The sequence below is a fragment of the Bubalus kerabau genome, chromosome 15 (genome assembly GCF_029407905.1).
Source record: "Bubalus kerabau isolate K-KA32 ecotype Philippines breed swamp buffalo chromosome 15, PCC_UOA_SB_1v2, whole genome shotgun sequence".
Taxonomy (NCBI): domain Eukaryota; kingdom Metazoa; phylum Chordata; class Mammalia; order Artiodactyla; family Bovidae; genus Bubalus; species Bubalus kerabau.
The window spans coordinates 7,218,786-7,230,087 of NC_073638.1; the positions used below are offsets into that span (position 1 = coordinate 7,218,786).

General features: G+C 39.4%; 1 pseudogene; it reads left to right on the top strand.

Moving 5' to 3' along the window:
* The first annotated feature begins 219 nt into the window (after window positions 1-219).
* Window positions 220-863, top strand: LOC129628001 (latexin-like; annotated as a pseudogene).
* The last annotated feature ends 10,439 nt before the right edge of the window (window positions 864-11,302 follow it).

An 11,302-nucleotide genomic window follows, 5' to 3' on the forward strand; every position in this document is an offset into this window, starting at 1 on the left:
TTTCCTTCTCCAAGGGATCTTCCTGACCCAAGAATTGAACCCGCGTCTTCTGCATTGCAGGCAGACGTTTTACCGTCTGAGCCACCAGGAAAGCTCACTTACATGTGGAATTTATTTTTTAAAAAAGTCAAACTCATAGGGACTTTTCCTCCCAGGGGACCCGGCAGCAGGCAGAATGGAGACAGGGACTCACAGCAGCCTAGCCAACACTCAGTAAGAATGAAAGTCCCTCTGACCCACTACCTGGCTTCCAGGGTGGCCTCAGAGGTAGAGAGCAGGGCACCCCTCACAAGGTGTTTCTGATGCAAACAGTCAATCAAGCCAACCTGGAGGATATGTCAGGAAGAGGATATAAGCATTGCCTTAAATTTTCTGTGGAAGAAATTATCCAAAAAGAAGTTACAGCTGAAGTACTGTACCCTCCAATGGGACAAGACACTACACCAGAAGTCAACTTCACATTTGAAGGAGAAATTGGAGAAAACCCAGACGAGGAAGGAAACATATTTTATCAAAGACTCAAGTCAGTGAAGGAAACAATAGAAGCACCAAATATTCCAGATAGTTTTGGAAATGTACATCCAGAAAAGAAGCCAGTTCGACAGTTAGCCTGGGTTTCCAGTGGTTATATAATATGGCAAAATTCTACTGAAGATACATGGTACAAAATGGCAAAAATTCAGACTGTCTAGCAAGTGCAAAGAAATGATGACTTTATTGAATTAGACTACACCATTCTCCTCCATGACATTGCATCTCAGGAGATTATTCATCGGCAAACTCAAGTTCTCTGGCATCCACAGTATGGTATGAAAGTAAAACATAATAAGAGCCATCTGACCAAGGAAGCACAATTGGAATAAATGAGGACCGTAAGGTTGGATGAAGTGTAAACATACTTATTAATGATGACTTGCATCCCAGTCTTCATTGATATCTAGCTTAAGGGGTTAGACAAATCCCCAAAGTGCCACTTTGTGCAAATGGCCTGATTACAGAACTATACTGCTTCCATAATAAAGAGCATCACAATGTAAAAATGTCTTATCAACAGTAATAGTGCCATGTATATGTGTGTGTTAAGTTGCTTCAGTCGTGTCCGACTCTTTGCGACTGTGTGGACTATAGCCCACCAGGCTCCTCTGTCCATGGGATTCTCCAGGCAAAATACTAGAGTTGGTGAGAGTGCGGTTGAAATAGGGAGAGGTTGGACAAAGGTTAAATAAATAAATTTGAAGATTCTAACATATAGTATAGTGACCAAAGTTCATAATAGTGTATTGTATACTTGAAATTTGCTGAGAGTAAATCTTTAGCATTTTTACCAAAAAAGAAAAAAAAAAAATATATATATATATATATGCCTTCAGTGTGAGAGACCCAGCTTCCATCCCTGGGTCGGGAAGACCTCCTGGAGAAAAGAATGGCAACCCACTCCAATATTCTTCCCTAGAGAATCCCATGAACAGAGGAGCCTGGTGGGCTACAGTCCATGGAGGCACAAGGAGTTGGACACAACTAAGGGACTAACACTTTCATTTTCTTTCACACGAGTTCATAGATATGTTATTTATCTTCATTCTATGACTCTTTCACAATGTATATGTATATCAAATCATTATGCTGGACATTTTCAATATATTACTATTTTGTCTGTTATACCTCAATAAAAACACAAAAGTGAAGTAAAATAAAAAAAATGTATATGCTGGGATCTTGAAAATACTTATCACTAGATGTTTAACAACATAATTTTTAATGTATCCATAAAGTATGCAGTCACTAAAACTAATGATGATGTATATTTAGATAAAGAAGAAACTGTGTGTGTGTTTAAATGTGCATACAAGTTTATACCACAAAATGTTTATAATCACAACCTGTAGGTAGTGAGGTTAGGAATCATCTTTAAAAATTCTGCTCTTCATATGTTTCCTGACCTTTTTATTGCAGTGTGTATGATTTTTTTCTTATAAAAAGAAAAGAATAGCAATACAAATTACATCATAAAATAGATAAAAAGGAATACAGACAGGCTGTCTCTGAGCATTTCTCTTTTGCAGATAAAGGCTGATGACCTTCGCCATCACAGGGAGGAGCTGATTTTCTTACTAACACTATTTTTAGACAACTAGAGTAAGCACTACCTAATACTAGATTTATTAGTGCTTCATCTGAATAAGATGGAGCCATGTGCAGCTTAGAGTTGCAAGGAAAGGAAACCTCAGACAAGCTAATGGGAGAAGAAAGAAACAGGCCTCTGAAGATGTCTGCTTGCCACTGAGCTAAAAATTCTTTCCCAGATTACTTTTTTGCCAGCTGTGCTAGGTGACCCAGTGCTTTGCCCGTGAGAACTTCCATGTTCAATGGATTGTAGTGGAACAACAATTCACCCATGAAGGAACATTTGTATATTTCCAAAGAGGGAGCTTAAGCAAGTTTAAGAGCAAAATGAATCCTTATATTGTGCTGAACTCTTTTTTATATACATGCACATATCATAATTACGCTCAGTTGACTAACTAGTTATTTATTATGAAGACATAACCCTTCTTGCTGATTCTGAAAGAGAGAGCTACAAATTATTATATGGGTACATTTATCCTATTTTTCCACTTCATTATACTTCTGGATAATTAATACTCTGCAGAGAACTGCAGTCAGTATGTACTCAAATATAATACACATTGTACTGAAATGACAATTTAGAATTTTTTTTTCAATAAACACAGTGATTCATTTCCATGTGTGTTACAATGTACTTACTTCTTGAAGTTGGATCCAAAGCCCTTAGAGTACGAATGTACCTTGTTCCAGTAGTGGCAGAGATGTTTATCTCAGGAATTTGAGAATAACAAAAAGCAGGAAAGAAACTGTAAAGGATATAATCCTTAAAGGGGGAAAACTTCACTGGGTGGGATGCATTTTAATAAGGCTTTTTCTCTGAGGGAAATCTCTTGTTTGAGAGGCACAGAAAAGCTGGAAATGAGCAGAAGGCTGTTTTGTTACTGACTTGAGATATCAGAGGATAGAGCTGAGGGCTGCCAGAATGGCTGGAAATTGAGTGAGGAAATCCTAACAAGAAAGAAACCACAGAAGGAAGAGCCCCTAAATCTTTACATAAATCCCTCTCAATTCCCCCAACATAGGGGAGATGCTCAGACACCCTACAGAAAGCAACAGTGGAAAGGTTGAAAGAAATTTCAGTTGCCGCCTCCACGAGGGAGAGAAGAGTTTATAGTTTAGAGTCGGCTGTATTGAAAGGCTTGGTTAACTCAAGCTGTTCATGGAAACCCCCCCAGATTTCAAGTCATTGGACTAAAGACTATGTGCCAGATCTAAAGGGTTCACCTTAGGTCTGAACATAAATCATGAGACTCACTCCTGACATCATAGAACCAAACCTTCACGAGTCCAATGTAAATGGCCAGTAATGTAATAACCTGTTAGATCAAAAACAAACACCATCCAGAGGATGATAGGAGGATCCAGAGCCTCTGCACTCTTCTACCCACAATGTCTAGTACATACTAAAAATTAGTAGATATGCAAAGAACCAGGAAAATATGATGCAGGGTCAAGAGAAAAATGAGCCAAAAGAACAAACCCTGATGACACCGATGTTGAAGCTAGCAGACGAGAATGTTAAAGCAGCTATTATAACTATATGCAAACTGGAATTCATCTATTTATTGTTTCTCAGTCCCAATTCAACCTTCCTTTGCCCCGCCTTGTGATATTGGAACTAGAGTCTACAAACACTTCTCTTTTGCTAGCTGGCACAGTGAAAAAGTTTACTAATAGAAGGTACTAAATGAGTTATTGCAAGGGATAGAGGCTCCTCTTCCTGGTTATGATGTGCTTTTAACTTTTTAAAAATGCTGGTTGTTGCAGCATGAGGCAGCCAGTAGAATGTGTGACACCAGACGGTGGCTTTCCAATGAGTTTTAGCAGCACCTCAGCAGGCAGCTTCCCATTTGTTTCTCCACTGGACTGCCATACCAGCAGGGGATTTCCTGCTTTCCGTCCCTTGCCCAAAGTACACCATGAACTTTCCTACCATCCAGTGGTCCAAAGATACACTCAATCTAATGTTGTATGAATCTCAGTCTTGAAGATGAAAGTGGCTTATTCCATGTCTATTTATACCTCATTCCATGTCTATTTATACCTGAATTAGTGGCACTGGCTGCTCCCTGTGTAGATTATTTATATAGTCTTTCGAGTTCTCTTTATCTGTCAGTAGTTAATTCCCTGGAACTAGTTAATAATTCTTTTAATTATAATTTTCCTATTCATATTATTGGTGTATTTTCTATCTTATGGGTCCCTGAACTGCAAAACATATTCAAAGTGCACACAAAGTTGTCTAAAAATAAGTTCAAAATGAATAGGATACATAAGTAGAGTTTCTGGAGCTAAAAACTAAACTGAATAAAATATAAAATAGCTATAGGAAAAATAATCAATATATAAAATATACTTCATGGGAAATAGATGGGGAAACAGTGGAAACAGTGTCAGACTTTATTTTTGGGGGCTCCAAAATCACTGCAGATGGTGACTGCAGCCATGAAATTAAAAGACCCTTAGTCCTTGGAAGGAAAGTTATGACCAACCTAGACAGCATATTGAAAAGCAGAGACATTACTTTGCCAACAAAGGTTTGTCTAGTCAAGGTTATGGTTTTTCCTGTGGTCATGTATGAATGTGAGAGTTGGACTGTGAAGAAGGCTGAGCGCCAAAGAATTGATGCTTTCAAACTGTGGTGTTGGAGAAGACTCTTGAGAGTCCCTTGGACTGCAAGGAGATCCAACCAGTCCATTCTGAAGGAGATCAACCCTGGGATTTCTTCGGAAGGAATGATGCTAAAGCTGAAACTCCAGTACTTTGGCCACCTCATGCGGAGTTGACTCATTGGAAAAGTCTCTGATGCTGGGAGGGATTGGGGGCAGGAGGAGAAGGGGAGAACAGAGGATGAGATGGCTGGATGGCATCACTGACTCGATGGACGTGAGTCTGAGTGAACTCTGGATGTTGGTGATGGACAGGGAGGCCTGGTGTGCTGCAATTCATGGGGTTGCAAAGAGTCGGACATGACTGAGCCACTGAACTGAACTGAAAATATCTAAAAAATTCACGACATGAACTTACTAGCAGATTGACCATGACAAAATGTCTGACCTTAAAAATTGGATAACGTCTATGCATTTCTCTGACCTTAAAATTCGATAATGTCTATGCATTTCTCTGTGTTTCCCTGGTGGCTTAGATGGTAAAGAACCTGCCTGCAATGCGGGAGACCTGGGTTTGATCCCTGGGTTGGGGAGGTCTCCTGGAGACGGTCATGGCAACCCACTCCAGTATTCTTGCCTGGAGAATCCCATGGACTGAGGAGCCTGGCAGGGTACAGTCCATGGGGTCGCAAATAGTCAGACACAACTAAACGATACACACACACACACACACACACACACACACATGTATTTCTCAGGCGAACTTAAAAAACAGAATGAATAAAAATAATTGAACAGAGCTTTAGGGACCTGTGGAATACCGACACAAAAATATACTATACATATAATTATAGTCTCAGAAAGAGAGGAGAAAGATAAAATTAGAAGAATAGTTTTAAAAATAATGGCTGAGGGGGAGGGGCTAAGATGGCGGAGGAATAGGATGGGGAGACCACTTTCTCCCCCACAAATTCATCAAAAGAACATTTAAACACCAAGTAAATTTCACAAAACAACTTCTGAATGCCAGCAGAGGACATCAGGCACCCAGAAAAACAACCCATTGTCTTCGAAAGAGGTAGGAAAAAATATAAAAGACAAAGAGACCAAAGAGGGAGGGATGGAGCTCCGTCCCGGGAAGGGAGTCTTAAAAAGAGAGAAGTTTCCAAACACCAGGAAACACTCTCACTGCCGAGTCTGTGCCGAGCCTTGGAAGCACAGAGGGCAACATAACAGGGAAGAAAAATATATAAACAGTTAAAACCCACAGATTAAGAGCCCAACGGTAACTCCCCCAGCGGAGAAGCAGCACAGACGCCTGCACCCGCCACTAGCAAGTGGGGGCTGGGCAGGGAGGCATGGCACGGGCTGCATCGCTTAGAGTAAGGATCTGGCCTGAATGCCCCAAGCACTATCTGAGTGAACTAATTTGGGCCAGCAAACCAGATAGGTTTCTACCTATCTGGTGTAGGATATCTACCACGCAATAAGCCAGCCCTAACCTAAGACATGGCCAGGTCCGTGCACGGAACAAAGGACTGACCAGAGATAGCCAGCTGCAGACCATCCCCCTCCGGTGACAGGCAGCCAGAGCAGGAAGGGGGCAATCGCAGCCCCAGAGAGACATTATCTACAAAACTGTAAGCAGGCTTCTTTGCTAACGGTTAACATCTGCCTGAGAAGGTGCGCTGGTAGTACACCCAGAAAACCGAGCAGTGGGGAGGCAATAAGTCGCAGCAACCGTGCTCGCCAAACACCTCATCACCTGAGCTGCTCGGACCTGGGAAGGGCACAAAATGCAGGCCCAACCGAGTTTGCGCCTCTGAGGACTACCCGAGTCCCTGAACCTGAGCTGCTTAAACCTGGGAGGTGCAAGCAGCCCAGGGCCGGCCTCGGATGGTTCCCAGTGGAGCAACCTAGAGCCTGAGCAGTGTGGGCAGGGAGGCTACACGCACCGTGAGTGGGGGCAGACCCAGTGTGGCTGAGGCACTGCGAGCACAGGCCAGTGTTATTTGTTTGCAGCGTCCCTCCCTCTCCACAGCGCGACTGAGCAAGAGGGCCTAAAAAAAAAAAAAAAAAAAAAAGTGTCCACCACCACCCCCTTTGTATCAGGGTGGAAATCAGACATTGAAGAGACCAGCAAACAGAAGAAGCTATAACAGAGGGAACTGCCTTGGAAGCGACAGGCAATAGATTAAAACCCTGTGGTTACTACCGACTACATAGGAAGGGGCCTATAGATCTTGAGAAATATAAGTCGGACCAAGGAACTAGCTGAAAATGAACTTACCCCACAATACCCACAACACCAGAGAAAGTCCTAGATATATTTTTACTATTTTTATGATCATTCTTTCTTTCTTTTTTAAAAAATTTTTACGTCCTGTATTACTCCTTTACTTTTCACTTTTATAACCTACTATTACTTTGCAAAAAAAAAAAAAAAGACCCTATTTTTTTTAAAGCAAACTTCATATATATATTTTTTATAATTTTTGTGACCTTTATTTTTTCTCTTTCTTTTTTTTCTTCTTTTCTTTAACATTGTATTTTTGAAATTCCAAACTCTACTGTAGATTTTTAATTTTAACTTTTTGGTATTTGTTATCAATTTTGTACCTATATTTTTTTTTATATAATTTTTGTGACTTTTTTTTCTCTTTCTTTCTCTTCTTTTCTTTAACATTGTATTTGTGAAATTCCAAACTCTACTCTAGATTTTTAATTTATGCTTTTTGGTATTTGTTATCAATTTTGTACCTATATTTTCTTTATAATTTTTGTGACTTTGTTTTTGTTTGTTTGTTTGTTTGTTTCTCTTTCTTTTTCTTCTTCTTTTCTTTAACATTGTATTTTTTAAATTCCAAACTCTACTCTAGATTTTTAACTTTTTCTTTTTGGTATTTGTTATCAATTTTGTACCTATATTTTCTTTATAATTTTTGTGACTTTGTTTGTTTTTGTTTGTTTGTTTTCTCTTTCTTTTTCTTCTTTTCTTTAACATTGTATTTTTTAAATTCCAAACTCTACTCTAGATTTTTAATTTTTGCTTTTAGGTATTTGTTATCAATTTTGTACCTTTAAGAATCCGACCTTCAGTACCCATTTTTTACTTGGGAGCGAGATTACTGGCTTGACTGCTCTCTCCCCCCTTTGGACTCTCCTTTTTCTCCACCAGGTCGCCTGTGTCTCCTGCCTAACCCCTCTCTACTCTACCCAACTCTGTGAATTTCTGTGTGTTCCAGACGGTGGAGAACACTTAGGGAACTGATTACTGGCTGGATCTGTCTCTCTCTTTTTCATTCCCTCCTTTTATCCTCCTGGCCACCTCTGTCTCCTTCCTCCCTCTTCTCTTCTCTGTATAACTCCATGAACATCTCTGAGCAGTCCAGTTGTGGAGTGCACATAAGGAAGTGATTACTGGCTAGCCCATTCTCTCCTCTACTGATTCCACCTCATCTCATTCGGGTCACCTCTAACTTCCTCCTCCCTCTTCTCTTCTCCATGTAATGCTGTGAACCTCTCTGGGTGACCCTCACAGTGGAGAAACTTTTCATCTTTAACCTAGATGTTTTATCAATGGTGCTGTATAGAAGGAGAAGTTTTGAGACTACTGTAAAAATAAGACCGATAACTGGAAGCAGGAGGCTTAAGTCCAAACCCTGACTACAGGGAACTCCTGACTCCAGGGAACATTAATTGGCAGGAGTTCATCAAACGCCTCCATACCTACACTGAAACCAAGCATCACACAAGGGCCAAATAGTTCCAGGGCAAGACATACCAAGCAAATTCTCCAGCAACACAGGAACACAGCCCTGAGCTCCAATATACAGGCTGCCCAAAGTTACTCCAAAACCATAGACCTCTCATAACTCATTACTGGACACTTCATTGCACTCCAGAGAGAAGAAATACAGCTCCACCCAACAGAACACCAACACAAGCTTCCCTAACCAAGAAACCTTCACAAGCCACCTGTACAAACCCACACACAATGAGGAAACTCCACAATAAAGAGAACTCCACAAACTGCCAGAATACAGAAAGGACACCCAAAACACAGCAATATAAACAAGATGAAGAGACAAAGGAATACCAAGCAGGTAAAGGAACAGGATAAATGCCCACCAAACCAAACAAAAGAGGAAGAAATAGGGAATCTACCTGATAAAGAATTCCAAATAATGATAGTGAAATTGATCCAAAATCTTGAAATCAAAATGGAATCACAGATAAATAGCCTGGAGACAAGGATGGAGAAGATGCAAGAAAGGTTTAACAAGGACCTAGAAGAAATAAAAAAGAGTCAATATATAATGAAAAATGCAATAAATGAGATCAAAAACACTCTGGAGGCAACAAATAGTAGAATAACAGAGGCAGAAGACAGGATTAGTGAATTAGAAGATAGAATGGTAGAAATAAATGAGTCAGAGAGGATAAAAGAAAAACGAATTAAAAGAAATGAGGACAATCTCAGAGACCTCCAGGACAATATTAAACACTACAACATTTGAATCATAGGAGTCCCAGAAGAAGAAGACAAAAAGAAAGACCATGAGAAGATACTTGAGGAGATAAGAGTTGAAAACTTCCCTAAAATGGGGAAGGAAATAATCACCCAAGTCCAAGAAACCCAGAGAGTCCCAAACAGGATAAACCCAAGGCGAAACACCCCAAGACACATATTAATCAAATTAACAAAGATCAAACACAAAGAACAAATATTAAAAGCAGCAAGGGAAAAACAACAAATAACACACAAGGGAATTCCCATAAGGATAACAGCTGATCTTTCAATAGAAACTCTTCAAGCCAGAAGGGAATGGCAAGACGAAAATAACCTACAGCCCAGATTATTGTACCCAGCAAGGATCTCATTCAAATATGAAGGAGAAATCAAAAGCTTTACAGACAAGCAAAAGCTGAGAGAATTCAGCACCACCAAACCAGCTCTCCAACAAATACTAAAGGATATTCTCAAGACAGGAGACACAAAAAGAGTGTATAAACTCGAACCCAAAACAATAAAGTAAATGGCAATGGGATCATACTTATCAATAATTACCTTAAACGTAAATGGGTTGAATGCCCCAACCAAAAGACAAAGGCTGGCTGAATGGATACAAAAACAAGACCCCTACATATGCTGTCTACAAGAGACCCACCTCAAAACAGGGGACACATACAGACTGAAAGTGAAGGGCTGGAAAAAGATTTTCCATGCAAATAGGGACCAAAAGAAAGCAGGAGTAGCAATACTCATATCAGATAAAATAGACTTTAAAACAAAGGCTGTGAAAAGAGACAAAGAAGGTCACTACATAATGATCAAAGGATCAATCCAAGAAGAAGATATAACAATTATAAATATATATGTTCCCAACATAGGAGCACTGCAATATGTAAGACAAATGCTAACAAATATGAAAGGAGAAATTAACAATAACACAATAATAGTGGAAGACTTTAATACCCACTCACACCTACGGATAGATCAACTAAACAGAAAATTAACAAGGAAACACAAACTTTAAACAATACAATAGACCAGTTAGACCTAATACCTATAGGACATTTCATCCCAAAACAATGAATTTCACCTTTTTCTCAAGCTCACACGGAACTTTCTTCAGGATAGATCACATCCTGGGCCATAAATCTAGCCTTGATAAATTCAAAAAAATTGAAATCATTCCAAGTATCTTTTCTGACCACAATGCAGTAAGATTAGATCTCAATTACAGGAGAAAAACTATTAAAAATTCCAACATATGGAGGCTGAACAACAAGCTGCTGAATAACCAACACATCACAGAAGAAATCAAAAAAGATATCAAAATTTGCATAGAAACGAATGAAAATGAAAACACAACAACCCAAAACCTGTGGGACACTGTAAAAGCAGTCCTAAGGGGAAAGTTCATAGCAATACAGGCATACCTCAAGAAACAAGGAAAAAGTCAAATAAATAACCTAACTCTACACCTAAAGCAACTAGAAAAGGAAAAAATGAAGAACCCCAGGGTTAGTAGAAGGAAAGAAATCTTAAAAATCAGAGCAGAAATAAATGCAAAAGAAACAAAAGAGACAATAGCAAAAATCAACAAAGCCAAAAGCTGGTTCTTTGAAAGGATAAATAAAATTGACAAACCATTAGCCAGACTCATCATGAAACAAAGGGATAAAAATCAAATCAATAAAATTAGAAATGAAAATGGAGAGATCACAACAGACAACACAGAAATACAAAGGATCATAAGAGACTACTATCAACAATTATATGGCAATAAAATGGACAACGTGGAAGAAATGGACAAATTCTTAGAAAAGTACAACTTTCCAAAACTGGACCAGGAAGAAATAGAAAATCTTAACAGACCCATCACAAGCACGGAAATTGAAACTGTAATCAGAAATCTTCCAGCAAACAAAAGCCCAGGTCCAGACGGCTTCACAGCTGAATTCTACCAAAGATATAGAGAAGAGCTAACACCTATCCTACTCAAACTCTTCCAGAAAATTGCAGAGGAAGGTAAACTTCCAAACTCATTCTATGAGGC